Source organism: Rhinolophus sinicus, chromosome 1, assembly GCF_057876585.1.
Source record: "Rhinolophus sinicus isolate RSI-liver-muscle chromosome 1, RSI-T2T, whole genome shotgun sequence".
Classification (NCBI taxonomy): Eukaryota; Metazoa; Chordata; class Mammalia; order Chiroptera; family Rhinolophidae; genus Rhinolophus; species Rhinolophus sinicus.
In genome coordinates, this window is record NC_142501.1 from 65,131,436 (window position 1) to 65,147,224 (window position 15,789).

Consider the following 15,789-nt stretch of genomic DNA (forward strand, 5'->3'; position numbering starts at 1 on the left):
CACACAAATTGTTAGTTTTCTTTTTCCCTACTACTTCTTGGGTTATACCCAGGGCACGTCAATGCTGCTCAATTTCCTAGCTGATGTGAAAAATTACTTTCTTTACTTGGCCAGAGAAAGCTAGAAAGACTCAAGTCAAAAAAATGAAGTTATCATTTATCTGCCCCAGCACTTTCAGTGAGTGTTTGCCTCTATGTAAGATGCAGTGATATCATCCTCCTGAGAAAGTTATAACGGATAGAGAAAGGAGGGCAGCATGGGGGAGCTAGATAGATAGCATTCTAGGGTATCATTAGTTAGATTTTTATGTGTCGTTTCACTTACTTAGCTTTAAGTGTTGTAGATGATTTCAATATTACTCTCTCTGCAATTTCAGATTATCTACACTGCTATAGGTTGAGTTTTATAATCTATAACTAATGAATTCATATCTTGGACAAGGTGTTCAAAAAATATCTACATGTGGAGCCTACATAAATTATGAAAAGTAAATTAACTTTTTGCTCAGGTGGCATATTTAATATTTCTTCCAAATGATATCTTCAGCTTGACGGACCAAACTAAAACCTATCTTAGAGCCCTCCCCTACCCATATCCCCTCCAAAGGGTGAGAATTCTGCTGGAAGTGATGCCAAGCTTTCACTATAATTCTGTTTGGATAGTGAGACTTTGGTGAAGCAGATTTTGCAAGGCGAATGTACCACTCAGAACAACACTGTCTTTTGAGGAACTCAGCAGAAGTGTTCAAGTGAAGGAAATCACTTCTGAGAAGTAAGAGGTCCTGGAGTACCCAAAGCATGTCTCGTGTAGTGTGAGACATCCTAGTAGAGTCTGTGACAAAACCTCAAAGGAGACTAAGAAACAGGCAACCAACAGTGATGAACCAAAATGCACGAGCAAACAGGCCAGTGGGATTTCACATGAATACAGCTGAAATGATATTTGAATGTTGGGCCCAGTTATTGTGAAGCGATGATAACCACTCCTTCCTACCCTGTGAGACAATGTGTGTGCCTCCGTTGTTATTGCTGTTGTTTTATCACAGAGTCACAAACTTAAACATCCCACAATGAAAGTCTCCAGTGGGTCAAAATGTCAGGTTTCAATACTCTGCTTGTTCACACACATGATGCTTATCTGAAACCACACCTAGGAGTGACGAAGAGAATTTTCCTTTTACCTGTGCCTACAAGGCACAAGCCTCTGTGGAAGATGTGGAATATGACAGGGGTTGGACAATGAGTATGGATGATACAATAGATTTACACTCCTGATTAGCAGCAATAACTGTAACTAAATTGAAGCTGAGGATGCTCAGACGACGAACAGAGCTTTCAAGCAGCCAAGACACTACAGCAGGGCATCTTTCAAAAGCCACATTCCTAGGGACTCATATTTGCTCTTTTGCTAAATCAAGGTTCTTCCAAAATTGGAAGGCTGGATACAGGGTGACACAGGTCACTTTATACTCTGATCGCAGTACTTCCCAATCTACAAAGAACTGGAAAGAAATAATTTGTTCCTTATATACCTTCATTGGGGAGTCTAATATATTTTTTCAAAGTCTGGATCTCCAGACTAACATTTACTGTAAGATTTTGGAGCGATGGTGTTCCTGAATCACTTGAATCAGCTAACAAACATTTGGGCATGAAATCAACTATGAGTGTGGGCCAATGAGTCATGGAAAAGCCTTCCATGTAGCTCTCTGGGCTTCAGGCACCATGATGCTTTCATCTATAGCCTGGAGAAAATGCTTTTGGAAGGGAAGGAGAGCAAAAGGTGGGAGTGAAGGAAGGAGAAAGGAATGAAGGAAGGGAAAGGGGAAGAGAGGAGAGGGAAGGAAAGACGGAACGGATAAGAATATCAGAATATGAACACAAATTGGTTACTTCAGCTTTTGTTCCAAGTTTGGTGTTATTCAGAGAAGAATACATATTTATTCTCAATTTAGTGAAGCACAGTGTATGCACTGCTTTTAAGCTGTCTGTATTTCATTCATTCAGCAAGTATTTAATATGCACTTTTTGTGTGTGTGCGTCAGGCATATACTGTGCAGAAAGTAGTGAAAATACATACAATGTCCCTGCCTCACAGTGCTTACAGTTTAGTGAAGAATATGAGATTAGCTCACCAACAAATCAGCAGTACAATGGTCATAATTATTGTGAAAGAAAAGTAAGGGTTTTCTGGGTAAATAAAACAATGAGACTTAATTTAGATAGGATGTCAGGGAAGTCTGAGGAAGTCACATTTAGGCTGAGCTATGAAAGTATATCTACTCATGCAAAATGGCTAGGTTAAGAATGTGTGTTTGTATACGCGCAAGGGTTGGAGAATCACTTCAGAGGCAGAGTGAGCAGAACTTGCGAAGTCCCTGACGATAGGAGCTTGGTATGCAGGTGGAGCTAAGCAGAAAGCCTCAGGACTCAAAGAGAACAGAGCAACTGGGAAATTGGAAAGTTGAGGTGTGGGAGGCCACTCTGGGGACAGAGCATGCAGGAACTCACAGGTACCGCATAGAGTTTAATGTTACGTGATTTAGTGGGATGCCATTGAGTGAGAGGGCACGATTAAGCGTATGCTACATAAAGGTCTCTTGTGCTTCCGTGTGAGCATGGATTTGAGTGGAAGTAGGCATGAAGAGTATGATGGACATGAGCTGGGAGGTGACTCCAGTTCTCTGGGAGAGAGAGGGTGGCGTCTGTGAGGTGCAAGGACACGCGTGTGCAAAGCAAAGACAAGAGACAAGCAGGGTGACTGGAGAGAGAAGAGTGGGATTCTGTGTAAGTGGCACCGGGAAAAATAAAGGATGACCCAGACTTTTGATTTGAGAATTGCTTTGATGGAGACACGAAAGCCTGAGATGGGGAAGAGAAATAGGCTAAGGAGAGAATTTGAGTTCAGTTCTACACAGTGAGCTTTAAGAATTATAGAATTGTTGCATTAAGACTGCTCTGATGGTTAAAGTGTTTTTAAGCAAAGGTTCTGGAATCGGATATAACAGTTTGAATTCTGGTTCTGTTATTCTCCAGCTATGCATGCTGCTTTATTTTCTCTGATTCCTCAAATGGGGATACCTACATCTGTCTGTCTGTTAAGGCAAGAATACAATAAGCTAATGTTTATAAAAGGCCTTGAACATAAGAGGTCCTTAGTAATGGAAGTTACTATTACTGTAAATTGTTAATAGCAGCATATTATATTAGAGAAATAACTGAGTTTTGACTTTGACATTTATAAACTGTGCCATCCAGGCAAATAATTTACCTCAGATTTCTAATTTTTAAAACAGCCTAAAACCTTCCTTTCTTACATCACAAGGCATATAAAAACAATTATGACTTCAACATCTTTAATTTAACCTTGAAGCTATAGGTCCCAGGAAGCCTTGGAATGAAAAATTCTTTTTTTGGTACCACAAGAAAGAGAAGATTCAGAATATTTACAGTCCGAGACCATAGGAACTCTGAAAAACAGCATTGTGAAGAGAATAAACAGGTTGGGGGAAAAGTCTTATTTAAGGTCAGTTTCGCCTATGTTCACTAAGAAGGAAAAAAACCTTCCCTAAGATATTCAAATGTGAAGTCCAAAGTTCTTATGTAACATTCTAGAAATGTAATCTTCCACATTAATCATTAAATGTGTGATGACCATGAAGCCTGTAAAACCCTGTATGTTTTCTAAGAACATGTTTTATTTAGGAAATAGGATTTGTTCACTTAAGTTGCAAATGAATTCACTAAGCCTTGTATAAACTGACCTATTGTTGAAAAAGTCATGTGGATTCTTGTATTTATCAGAAAGAGCCAGACTCCCATGGTCAGCATAACCCCTTCAGGCTTTCTCAAAAAAAAAAAAAGCTTGGTTTCCTTAAGAGGTAATGGATAAAATGGGATAGTGGTTGTGAAGTGCACTGTAAACGTCAGTGAGGAATATAAAATTAGTATCCAACTACAGAGAACAGTAATCCTGATTAGTACTTTGGCAGTACTCTAAATAGATGGTCAAGAACTGACCTTACGATCAATAAAAGTGCTTGTCTGCTCCTCCTGTCAAAAGGAAAAGCAATTCTAGTCTACCTAATAAATGTACATGACCTCAAAGAAACTTATCATGCAAAAGGAGATTCTCCCTGACAGAGTTCATCAGTTTTTCATTTTTCTAAAGTACACTAAAATTAAAGGGCTAATTTTTCCCTTAAGGGACACGTTTAATTTTAGAAGCATAATATTCAATCTGAGGCAATTTTAACCAATGCTCCATTAATTTATTAAATGTCTCAGAATGCCAAGATCAAGGTCCTTGCAGATAACGGCTTCACAGCAGCATGTTGGCCGTATGTCTATGATAGGAATGCTGGGAAATAATCCTTGGGAAATTTATAACTGTTAATGGGACTACTGGGTTTGATGTGATTGACAAGGGAAATGACCAATTTTCCTTTTTAGATAGAAGTTTTAGCTGCAACCATTTTCATTCAGTCTGAACTACAGTTAAATGTTATTTTAAACTATTTTTATTTATAGTATTTTAGAGTATCTCAATGAAAACAGAAGTACTGATAACTTCTCAAATCTTTTATGAAACATTACTAAATTCAAAAATCACAGAATATTAGCACTGGGAGGACCTTTGAGATGATGTAGTCTGGTCCTCTCATATATTACAAGTGAGGAATAGTGTTCCAAAAGATTTAAAAGTCTCTTCTGATGCTATCCCAATAAATATCACTGAAAATATAGTCAAATAGGCCTTTAGGGGAAAAGTAGATATTACATTACTAATACATGTTACTCCTATGATACACTACTCATCGCCTTAGCAGCTAAACCTCTAGAAGGTGTGAGCTCCTGAATGATATTGTGCAGTATCTTATATTCTTACATTCTTACATTCGTGTTACTCGGGTATTTAAAAATGTTAATGGGTACCTCTGATGCTAAAACCAGACTGTTGAAATCAGTTCACAAACTAATGACTAGTTTATTAGGGACGAGCCTTCAAGGTACATATTTGCCCCCAAGCCCAAAGAAACAATCAGGGTGTATGCAACAAGCACAAGGAAGCAGACACATCAGGGACTAGACTGGGGCCAACAATGGTTCAGAAGAGAGAGACTAAGAGAGTGGGCCATGCTAATGAATGCGTTAGGTTGAGCATCTCAGCTCTCATTGCTGATACTCTGCCAAAAATCTCCACATTCCTCCCAGGGGCTCTCACCTACCTATTTTGGAAAATGTGAGGTTAGTTAGAGAAGAATAGTGAATGCCTGGAACAGGAACTTCTAGTGGGGACCTTCTCTCTGAGAGCCTTCTCGAACTAGACTGTCTTGGAGCGAGGCTGGCTGAAACAGAAACGTCACGGTGTAGAGCAAGAATCACAACCCCAAATGCCTGTGGCAGACAAGCATGATGTGGGCTTGCTCTAAGGTGTTGTTGTCAAGGAAACAATTTGGACCAACTGGAGCGAATATCCCCAAAGAGGCAGCAGAAGACTCAACTCAAACCAATGGTGGGTTACATGCAGGAAAGCTGGCTGAGTGTTGGCAAATTGTTAAAAGCAGCCAGACCCTTAGAGTTATTTTAAATAAAAAGTGCTTGTTTTGAAATGTTGAAAACTAATTCCAACTTTTCAAAACCACTGTCCAGATCAGAGAATACATGCTCCATTCAATGTCTTCCAGTTTGTTGCCTCTCTTTCAAGGGAGGGTCAAAAAAGTGAATTAATGAGTGCGGTTGTAGAAAGAACCAGATAATCTTCCAGTTACAGTGAAAAGATAATAATAACAAAGTGTGTTATTATTCATATTTATCAGACGGAGACTCTGTACAATTGAATTATGTTTGGACAACCTCTCTGGTCTAGTGGCTAGATTATCACTGAGAGTTCTGAGTGGGCCTGCTATAGTAACGGACTGTGTTTGTAATCATAGGTACCTGTAGTGTTCAGGTAGATGGTGTAAGGGATCACAGTGCTCTTTCCCACTGAGCCTGGTGAAACTTCAAGCTCCTTCTTAACACAGTGGTGTTAGACAGCCACCTCCAGTTAATCAAAGAAGACATAAAAAAAAGGAAAATTATTGCCTTTCCCTACTCTAGTTGAACTTTGTGGATAATGCATAGTTTTGAGATACTGTTATCAGTTTTCTTCTACAAGAACATTCAAAGAAAGACGATATAACATGGAACAGATATGGGATAAAACAAAATCTCAAAAGCACTCATTCATTCAAAAAATATTATTGAAAGTTTACTACTTCATGCTAGGCACCTTACGAGGCTCTGGGATTGGTCTAGTTGATCACCTCTAAATTAGACCATCTCTAAATACTGGTATTTCTCTTCAGTTTGTTCCTCTTTCTCTTGTTGATTTTGGGGGATAGTCTTGGTGGTAGGCAATTTCTGAATTTGTGACCTCTCTCTCCACTCAGCCAAAGAGTCCACGCCCTAACCCTGGACCCTGTGAATGTGATGATATGTCACTCTTATGGTTGTGTTATGTCATACAGCATAGTTGACTTTAAAAAAGAAGGATCATCTAGATGGGACTAATATAACTGAATGAGTCCTTAAAAGTGGAGAACTTCCACTGGCTGTTGGTAGAAGACGAAGTCAGAGAGATTTGAAATGTTAGAAAGATTCAGCACAACATTGCTGCCTCGAGATGGAGGAAGCCATGTGAGAAGGGAAGCGGGCAGCCTCTAGGAGAAACAATAGTCCCCAGATGATAGCCAGCAAGGAAATGGGGACCCAGACCTGAAGCCTCAAGAAAGAATGTGAATAAGCTTGGAAGTGGATTCTTTCCTAGAACCACCAGATAAGAGCTTAGCCCAGCTGACATCTTGCCTTGGGCCTTGAGAGCTGTTAAGCAGAGAAGCCAGCAGTGCCTGCCTGGACTTCTGACCTATGAAAATGGGAGATGATTAATGGGCACTGTGGGAAGCTGCTAGTTTATGATATTTTGCTACATAACAATAGAAAATATAGTACGAAAATTCAATGGCAATCTCTGCCCGAAGATTCCAGAACAAAGTAGATGAAATTTTACATCTTTTTCCAGGTTTCTGTGTGTCTATATCTTAGGAAATTTCCAAAAAGTAACCAAACACAGTCTATTGGAATGTTACAGCTTATATCTATCAATTTTGACATTAATTTTGCATTCAGTAGTTAGGGTTAATTTGTAACACGTATAAAGAAAAAGGGCTTGTATATATATCGTATAAATAACTCACATAAATCTATAATGATAGAATTGCCTAACAGAAAAATAAATGGGTCAAAATACTTGAATAGATATATCACAAAGGAGAATATCCAAGTGCCCAATAATAAAAAGGTACCCAAAGTCCTTATTCATCTGGGAAATGTACATTAAAGCCGCAGAGATACCTCTATACACTCTCAGCATGATTAAAATGCAAAGGATTGACAATACCAAGTACTGTTGAAGATGTGAAGGAAGTGCAACTGATAGTGGGAGTGCAAATTGGTACAATCACTTGGAAAAACTGTTTGGCAAGGTCTAATAGAGCTCAGCATACATGTAACTTATGGCCTAGCAATTCTGCTTCTAGGTATAACCCTATTAGAAATGCACATACACGAGGTCTAACAATTAAGTTCGCGAACTTGTTGCAACGATGTTGCTAAACTTTTTTTGATATCAGAGGGATTATTCATTATGACTTTGTATCAACTGGACAGTTAACCAAGTTTACTATTTGGAAGTGCTGAAAAGGCTGCGTGAAAAGGTTAGACGACCAGAACTTTTCACCAATTCATGGCTCTTGCATCACGACAATGCACCAGCTCACATGGCACTTTCTGTGAGGGAGTTTTTAGCCAGTAAACAAATAACTGTATTGGAACACCCTCCCTACTCACCTGATCTGGCCCTCAGTGACTTCTTTCTTTACCCAAAGATAAAGGAAATATTGAAAGGAAGACATTTTGATGACAGTCAGGACATCAAGGGTAATACGATGAAAACTCTGATGGCCATACCAGAAAAAGAGTTCCAAAATTGCTTTGAAGCGTGGACTAGGTGCTGGCTTCGGTGCATAGCTTCCAAAAGGGGGTACTTTGAAGGTGACCATAGTGATATTCAACAATGAGGTATGTAGCACTTTTTCTAGGATGAGTTCGTGAATTTAATTATCTGACCAAAAGACACTCGTATACCAGAATGCTCATAGTAGCATTATTTATAAGAGTCTCAAACTGGAAAATACCTGAACAGTCATCAACAAGAAAGGGATAAGCTCTGACCTATTATTCAATGGAATAATATAACAACAGTGAAAAAGAATGATCTAATGCTACAAGCAACAATATGTGTATATTTCACAAACAATGTTGGGCAAAAGAAGCCAGAAAAATATACTATATGATTCCATTTGTTTATAGTTAAAAAAATTTAAAAATAAATCTATGGTTTAGGAAGTCAAGATAGAGATTATGTTGGGGGAAGAGATTGGGTAGCAGTTGGGAGGAGGCATGGGTGGATGTTTGCTCATGAATGTCACGTTCTATGCCTTGATCTGGGTGGAGAACACACAAGTGAAAATTCAACAACCTGTACAAATATTTCAGCACTTTTCTATTTGTGTGTTGTACAACAATGTAAAAGTAAAATTTAAAATAATCCTACTCCGATCTACTAATGTAAAATAAAAAACATACCCATTTCTATTTTAGGGTCACCCTCTTTTCACCTACTTCTTTTATCTCTACAAGTATATGACAAGTGGCTGTGAGTCTGAATATGTAAAAGAGAATGAGTGGGTGGGCACAAGAGTATTCTACACAAATTCATTTTTTGAGATAAAAAAAAAGAAGAAAGCCTAGCTTTTATTTTAGAAAAATAGCATTTTAAACAAATGGCTGTTAACATTTAAAAATTAGATTTCTTTTATGTAGGAAACTGTCTGGTCTTCCTTATTTTCTTTAAAGAAGAGAAGGTTATGCTGGTGAACCACAGGAAGCATGTGTATCGTAAATACTTCTAGGAGCCCTTGAAAAATTCAGTTTCCAATAAATTGAGATCATCCAGAAGACGCTGATTAGATAATGCAAATAGTGGCCAATTTATTCTAGGTACCAGTGATTGAAGAATCTGGCAGAAGTTTTATATCTTGATCTGGATATTTTAAAAATATGAAATGTAAAGCATAACCAAAATCCAGTTATGATAACACAAATAAACCTGTATGTTTTTTATTGTAAAGGGGCTAATCACCTCTTCTGAAGACGTAACATTTAAACCCATCCCTGATAAAATGATTACTTGAAAATTACTATTTTATGTTTGCTTAGGATTGACTATAAGTAGGCATTAGCTGGGCAAAATGCAAAGACGTAATATACGTGGGCATTTCTAAGGAAAGGATAACGTTTTTCTCAGTATCCTTGGTTTTGCATGCTGATTTATCCCAGGAGAATAAAAGGACAGGTGTGAAGCTGAGCAGACAAAATGGTAGCTAAGAGGAGCATCAGAGACTTCCAGGAATTCAGATACCACTTTAGATAGATGAAGTGGTTTTGTCATTTAGAGACTCGGAAGGTCGTTCTGCAATGTAAGATGATATCACAAAGTAACTTCATTTTAAACCTACAACATAAACACTGATGTTTAGCTATATTCTATATACACTCACTTGAAGATGATTAGTCATAAGAACAGCTAATCTATGGGTGAATGCATTGTTCAAGCCACAATTATCATTAAGAGCCTCCTATGTATGTCTGAAGACTCTGTGTGAGCTGCAATATAAATAAGCAAAAAAGATGATTCAATTAGTGTCCCTGAGGAGTCTATGCAGCCTAGCGGCACAACAGAAAAACACATAGATAACTGAGACAAGGCAGAATAGAAACCCCCCAAGACTTGACAAGAAAGTATTACATGGGCTGAAAAGGGAGAGAAAATGAGAGAGAGATTGGGCAAGACAAATAAGAGCAGAATCAGGGAGGGAGGTGGATTTGATTTGGAGATTATACATATATAAAATCTTAAATGTAACACATCCAAAATTGAACTCTTAGTTTCCCCCCAAACTTATTCCTCCCATTTTTCCTGATCTCAATAAATTTTCCTTAAAATTTTAACACAGACTAAATTCTACTTTAGTTAATAAAGTTGATAATTTCGACAGCTTTTCGAAATTACTGAATCTGTTAAAATTTATAATCTGAGACTTACTGGAAATATATCTGAGTCTAAGGTCAAGATATCAACATCTATGGTTGTACACACACACACACACACACAAAGAAATACAGTAATTTGTATACGTTCAATAGTATACAAATAAAATCAATATTTATATCTATGATTGTAGACATACATTCCTAAGATAGAATGTGTCATAATTTTAATAACATGTAAGTTAATGAAAGTATTAAAGGCAAAATCAATGCAACAAGTATGTCCCACTGGCAAATGAAAAGGTGCTCCATGTGGTTATTCATGCATTAAACTTACAAGCGGACACCACCACACCCCCATCAGTATGGTTAGCATGAAAGAGACAGAATACCAAATACTGGTAAGGATGTAAAGCAAGGGAAATGCTCATATAGTGTTAGTGGGAATAGCATATTTAACAACTAATTGTGCCCTCAAATGGGCATCTATTACTTTATTTTTCAACTCAACTTCATCTACTTTGGCGAAGGGCCATTTCTCTGTCTCATCCTGTGGGGTTTGTTTGATATACATTCCTGCCTCCCCAACCAAAAGAGCAGAGAGTGCACTATATCCCTGGACATAGAGACTAATGTAATAGTCAGCATTTGCTCCAAGCTAAGTCACTTAGAATCTTTTAGAGGAGATATAGTCCCATTTCCTTCTCTGGCACCATGAACTATCAAGATGATGTAGACTTGTGGCTGCTGGGGCCATCTCACCATGACATACATGGTATGACAATTAAGTTTGCAAACTTGTTGCAATGATGTTGCTAACTTTTTTTTGATCTCAGAGGGACTGTTCATTATGAATTTGTACCAACTGGATAAACAGTCAACCAAGTTTACTATTTGGAAGTGCTGACAGGCTGCATGAAAAAGTTAGATGACCCAAACTTTTCTCCAACAATTCATGGCTCTTGCATCATGACAATGCACCAGCTCACACGGCACTGTCTGTGAGGGAGTTTTTAGCCAGTAAACAAATAACTGTATTGGAACACCCTCCTGACTCATCTGATCTGACCTCTAGTGACTTTTTTCTTTACCCGCAGATAAAGGAAATATTGAAAGGAAGACATTTGGATAACATTCAGGACATCAAGGGTAATACGACGACAGCTCTGATGGCCATTCCAGAAGAAGAGTTCCAAAATTGCTTTGAAGGGTGGACTAGGCACTGGCATCAGTGCATAGCTTCCCAAGGGGAACACTTCGAAGGTGACCATAGTGATATTCAGCAATGATATATGTAGTACTTTTTCTACGGATGAGTTCGCAAACTTAATTGTCTGACCTTGTAAGAAGGGCTTTTTCCAGGAAAGAAGACCCGAGAGACAGAACGCCTAGGACATTACTGCACTTGTGTCTCAAGCCAGGATACCTTAGAAAGCTAATACATTCCTTCCTTCAGCTTGTCTGAATTAGATTTCTGCCATTGGAACCTGCTGGCATCCTTGTACACTACTGAGCTATTATTTCTCATTTTCTAAATTTAGACCTTAAGTTTTTTATTGCAATTTTTGCATCTATTGACCTTTATCTAAGAGGAATAGAAAGGTGTCTGAATGCAGGCCCATAAACTTTACGTTTTAAACATTCTTTCATAAATTTAATTCCTTTGTACTTCTAAATATGTCTGGTTTCCTTTAAAGATGAATAGCTTTCTATTTAAAATGTTTAATTATTGAGGATTTTCATATTACAATGAGTTGAATAGGGTAAATATCATTATTCTTATTTTGTAGAAGGAAAAGGTGACACAACGAAATGAAATCATTGAGCGTAATATCAAGGAAGGTTAGTAAAAGGTACAAAAGAGAAATCCACATAATCTAATGGCTGTCTCAACACATTTTCCATTAGGATTCATGAATATATTATATAGAAAGAGAATTGATAATTCTAGACCAACACTTAACCTAGATTCCTGGGAAATATAAAACCAATGTTTAATTTTAGTATATTGAGCAAATAAAATAAAACAAAAATTCTGGTTTACTGAATATTTTCCCATTAAGAAAATCCACTAAAAATCCTCTTACTAAATATTTCCCATTTTAAAATTCCCATTAAAAGTTAAGGAAAATGAAGAAATTCTACAGATTTTATTTTTTTGTTTATCAAATATTAATTATACAATTGTTAGAATTTTTTCCACTTAAAAAATAAAAGTGGTAACTTATTTTTAATGGGAATTTGACTTCCAAAGAGTATTAAAGAAATGTCAATTGGGCTTCTCAGAGTAACCAGTAGGCTGCATTGTATAAAGAGCTCATTTTACCCTCTTTGAGAAAAAAAATTCCAAAAATTGCAAAAAAAAAGGGTGGGGGGAGTGTGTTGTTTGTTATAAAAGGAAAGATTAGTTAATATTTGATAAACACTAATTCTAATCAAAGGTATTCTATATTCCTATTTTCTAAGGTACCATTTTTACTTTACTTTCCTTGAATTGTTATTCTCAATTATTTGACCTTATCTATAATGAATCCTATCTTTACCTCAAAAATTAGGACAACAGGAATGGGAAAAAGTAAGGAAGACAAAACCGAGAGAAAGGAGTATGACTGTAGGGGAATAATGGGAAAAAAACACGTTATTCAATTAGAATAGAGAAGGGTATTGACAAGTGAGAAACTGAGAGCAGAATATTACAAAAGAATTGGGTGGTTGGAAAGGGAAGGAGAAGAAGGGAGATAGAGAGTGAGGAACAGAGTGAGAAAGGAAAAAGTTGAGAGAGAGAGAACTAGAGTAAGCGGGTGAGCCCGAAAGGTGAAAAGAGGAGGAAAAAAGGAATTTAAAAGAAATAAAAAGTCCTAATCAAAGTGTGTTCATTTGCTATATAAAGTTAACAAAGCTTAGGAAAATACAACAGTATATAGATAAATCATTAAAAACAAATAAATGTGTCCCGTTATGGTAATAAGAGTTCTGAAGCTAATACTTTAATTCGAAAGTCCTGTTCTGAATTCTGTTGTGAAACTAGATACAGAGATAAGAACTATTTCAGAAGTAGAGTCAAATATATTTAAAAACTTAATGTATGATTTAAAAAATTACAAATCAGTGGGTATGTGATAGATTCTTTATTAAATGATCCAGGGATATTAGGTAACTGTTTAGAAAAATTATTATTTAAATCCTAAGAAAAATCCTAAGAAAAATCCTAGATCCAAGAACAAAAAACAAACTACAATGTGTCAAAAAGGGGCAATAAATTACTGGGAAAAGTTTTTACCAAAAAAATGGATAAGGACTAATGTCCTTAATAAATAAATAGTTTATACAAACCAATAGAAGAAAAAAAGAATTAAGAGCACCTCCAATAGATAAATGAATAGAGGACATAAGCAGACAACAGAAAATGAAAATGGCTAGTGTTCATATGAAAAAATATTCACTTGTACTAGAAATTTTTTAAAAAGGTAAACTGAAATGTAAGTGCAATTTTTACTTAGCAAGTCATAATGATTAAAAATAATAATATTCAATGTTGACAAGTTCTAGTGAGATAGGTATACTTAAAACATTGCTGGTAGTAATATAAAATAATACTATATATTACTATAACCTTTCTGGAGGACAATTTAGAATTACGTATCAAATATTTAAAAAAGAAATATCCCCTTTGACTTAATGAAATCAGAAATACAGACAAAGATATGGATAAAAGGGTATTCACTCCAGTTATTTACAATAGCAGCCTATTGGGAGATGGTTACGTAAACACAGAATTTATTTTTGGGTGTAGTATAAGTAGGAATTTAATTGAATTTTTCTCCCCATGTGGCTAACCAACTGACCCAGCATCATATGCTGACTAGTTCCACCTTTCCCCACTGATGTGAGACTGTATCTGTTTGCATATCTACAGAGGTCTGTTTCTAGGCATTCCATTCTCTTCATTGGTTTCTTTATTTCCCTATGTTATTATTACACAGACTTAATGGCACAATTTTAGAATGAGTCTTGATACCGGGTAGAACAAGTTTCTCTGCTTTCATATTGTTTCAAGAAAAACTTGGCTATTTTCCCTCTCCACTTTTCTTAATCCATATACATTTTAGAAACAGTTTATTTAGGTCCCCTGCCAGTACATTTTTGACAGTTTGAATAGAATTGAATTTATAGATGCATTTGAGAGAAATGACATCTTTTAGGTATTAAGCCTTCCCCTCTAAGAAGATGATACAGGTCTTCATTTATTTAAGTCTTCTTTTATGTACAGTAAGTCCTCACTTCATGTCATTGATAGGTTCTGTGACTTTAAGCGAAATGATTTATAATGAAATCAATTTTACCACAGGCTAATTGATATAAACAAGCGTTAAGTTCCTAGAGCATCTGGTCAATGTCATAACAAAACAATATTGAAGAAACATTATTTGAGCACCTGCTGGACTCATATATGCATATATTTCTTTCTATCTATCTATCTACATATACATCTACTTAGATATAATTATATATAGCTACATCTATATCTCTACATAATGGGCTCTTACAACTTTTGTGATATTTATGCCTTATAGAAATTCATTATTTTACTGCTGTTATAAATGATATCTTAAAATTTTAACTTTCTGTTTTGGGCTGGTATAGAGAAATGCAACTGATTTTTGTGTACTGATCTCATATCTAGCAACTTAGAGCAACTTTTAATGTGTTTCCTTCGAGGTGGCCCACTTTCTCCTACATTAGGGGGTATCTGAGAACTCTGGAGTGTGAGAACTGTCAGGCATCATTCAGAATGTGAGTGTGAGTTGGGGAGAAAGAAGATAGGCAGGACACCCCAACCCCTGACTCTGGCAATAATGACACATGAAGGACTCTCCTCTGCAGTGGTGCCCATCGCCATAGGGGAGGTCTTGTCTTTCTGAGGTAGCCTGCTCAGGCCTTAGAGACTAGTGTTGTCTTCCGTTTGGGAGCTGGTTCCTTCTAGGTCTTCAGGTTTTAGTGTACCTATCACTTCTTCACTGACTACCCTATTGGCACCTGCCAACCCTCATCTGTGCCTGCCCTTAGTCCCTGTTACAGAATCCCATTCACGCCCTTCATGGTATGATCATACTTTATGAGTGTTTGTTTACTCTCTGTCCTGCCCGCCAACTGCAAGCTTCATAAGGGCAGGGACCAGGTCTGTCGTTCTGTCGTCCTGGTACCTGCCACTAAACTCAATAAATATTTGTGGCTGAATGAATGAGTTAAGTATGTTAAACATCTTTTCAATTTTTAATGTTAATGATACATTGTATTATCATTTAAAATATATTTTACTTGTATAATTTTATTTTATCATCATAACTGCCTTTTAAGATAGGCATTACTAGTTGCCATTTGACAAATGAGGTAACTATGGCACAGGGAAATAAGTAACATGGTCCAAATTAATAGTTAGAAATCAATAGCGGTGAAAACCCGAATCATCTATCTAACTCAAAATCTAATTTAAAAACCATATAACAAAAGGAAAAAGAAAGAAAAGAGCGATGGAGGGAAGACAAGACAAAGGCAGAACGGAGGGAGGAAAGTCCATTCATTCCTGAACTTTCAATGTCAAGGGCATATCGTATTACTTATCCTGCTAAGAATTCTT

The 15,789-nt window shown here is 36.8% G+C and overlaps 1 protein-coding gene across 13 annotated transcripts in view; it reads right to left on the reverse strand.

Moving 5' to 3' along the window:
- Window positions 1–15,789, reverse strand: part of GRIP1 (glutamate receptor interacting protein 1) — a 622,932-nt gene that overhangs the window by 106,417 nt on the left and 500,726 nt on the right. The gene's annotated exons all lie outside the window — the stretch shown is intronic.